This window comes from Perognathus longimembris, chromosome 10 (assembly GCF_023159225.1).
Source record: "Perognathus longimembris pacificus isolate PPM17 chromosome 10, ASM2315922v1, whole genome shotgun sequence".
Taxonomy (NCBI): Eukaryota; Metazoa; Chordata; class Mammalia; order Rodentia; family Heteromyidae; genus Perognathus; species Perognathus longimembris.
In genome coordinates, this window is record NC_063170.1 from 24249408 (window position 1) to 24251708 (window position 2301).

Genomic DNA, 2301 nt, shown 5'->3' on the forward strand with positions numbered 1-2301 from the left:
TAGCTTGTCAAAATTAACTTTGAAGACCTACTTTATAGACAATTATCAAATGAAGGAGCGTCTAATAGTTACTGAACTAGCAACAGGTATGCAGTATGCTACCTGTCTACAAAGTGTTTTTTTTAAACAAAACTGTGAGTTCACATAAAAATTGGTTCATATACAGATTCAGATTTTTAGCTTCGTATGTGGGTGGATGTGTGCATATGTGTACATGTTACTGGGATTCAAACTCATAGTCTCATATTTGTTAGGCAATGATCACACTGAGCCATGTTTCCAGTTAAGATTCCTTTCTGGTAAGAGAAACTCCCTGTTGTCTACCCCATCCCTTTCATTCATTTATAACAACTTCATGGCCTGTGCATTTATTTGAATTCACTATTCTCTCTTCCATACTTAATTTTATTTTTTACTCATTGAAAAGCAAATCTTCCTAATAAAGACAACCTCAGATATTTTGAATATTGCATCATGGAAACAGGATGACACTAAGAAAGATTTGAAACTTATTACTTATTGTGATGATTTGGCTTAATGATTTTTTAAAGTTCATGACCATGCTAAGGTGATATACGGCTTCTTCTCAGGAAAACACCAAATGGCGGATGAAGCCGGTGCAGCTGGAGGGCCTGGAGGCCCTGGGGGCCCAGGCTTGGGAAGCCGTGGCGGCTTCGAGGAGGCTTCGGTAGCGGCCTTCGGGGTCGAGGTCATGGCTGTGGTAGAGGCGGGGGTCGTGGCCGCGGGGCTCGTGGAGGCAAGGCCGAAGACAAGGAATGGATCCCCATCACCAAACTAGGCCGCCTGGTTAAGGGCATGAAGATCAAATCTTTGGAGGAAATCTATCTTTTCTCCCTGCCCATCAAGGAGTCTGAGATTATTGACTTTTTCCTGGGGGCGTCCCTCAAGGAGGAGGTATTGAAGATCATGCCCGTGCAGAAGCAGACCCGAGCTGGCCAACGCACCAGGTTCAAGGCATTTGTAGCCATTGGCGACTACAATGGCCATGTGGGTTTGGGTGTTAAGTGCTCCAAGGAGGTTGCCACTGCTATCCGAGGAGCCATCATCCTGGCGAAGCTCTCCATTGTCCCTGTGCGGAGAGGCCACTGAGGGAACAAGATTGGCAAGCCTCACACCGTCCCATGCAAGGAGACAGGCCGCTATGGATCTGTGTTGGTGCGCCTCATCCCCGCCTCCAGAGGCACTGGGATTGTTTCAGCTCCTGTCCTCAAGAAGCTGTTGATGATGGCTGGTATTGATGACTGCTACACCTCAGCCAGGGGCTGTACTGCTACTTTGGGCAACTTTGCCAAGACCACTTTTGATGCCATCTCCAAGACCTACAATTACCTGACCCCTGATTTCTGGAAAGAGACCGTGTTCACCAAATCTCCTTATCAGGAATTCACTGACCATCTTGTGAAAACCCACACTAGAGTCTCCTTGCAGAGGACTCAGGCTCCAGCTGTGGCTACAACATAGGATTTTTATACAAGAACAATAAAGCGAATCAAGCCTGAAAAAAAAAAAGGTGATATGCATTCAGTGAAAATAGTACATCAAGTTTTGAATTTTGAACTTTCCCTGAGATAGTGATAGATCACCTTTTGTGGCACTGGGTAATGAAAATGAGCCACAGCTATCAGTAAGTGAATCACAAGGCTAAGTATATAATCCTCTACATGGTACTGTGTTGCTGCTATGGTACTTGGTAGTATAATTATATTAAATCATTCTGACTTACAACATTTTCAGTTGTGATCAATTTATTGGGACTTTGGTGAATCACAGAAAATCTATACTTACAGACTGTGATCATTTAAAATAACAGTCATAATATCTTTGCTACTCCTGTGAGTGAGAGGAAAGTCATATGTCCTTTCTCTTTTCTCCTCCTTTGGAATCTAGGCAGGCTTGAGAGACAATTATACCAGTTTAACTCCTTATTTTAGGTAATAAAAGGTAATACTGCTTCTGTCTTGTTTGCTAAGAGATCCACTTTGGAGTCTAGAATGGATATTTGAGCAGTTCAGCCATACTGAGGCTGCCACGTTGTGAGAAATCCCAGGCTACATGGAGTAAAGGCTGTTTTCAGGATACTTTACATGATTTTTAGATCATATCTGTAAAGGATAATCTGTAAGGATCAGCTGTTTAGATGATAGCTAATCACCATCAAGATCTCCATGTGTAGAACATCTTAAATCTCCTTTTGGGGCAATGGGGCATTGAGAACAAGGTTGTGTGAGATTCAGTTATTTTATCAGCCAGGGATAAATCATGGGATGACAGTGTCAGAGT

At 43.1% G+C, this 2301-nt stretch overlaps 1 pseudogene; it reads left to right on the forward strand.

Moving 5' to 3' along the window:
• The first annotated feature begins 601 nt into the window (after positions 1-601).
• Positions 602-1482, forward strand: LOC125358014 (annotated as a pseudogene).
• Positions 1483-2301: the final 819 nt, after the last annotated feature.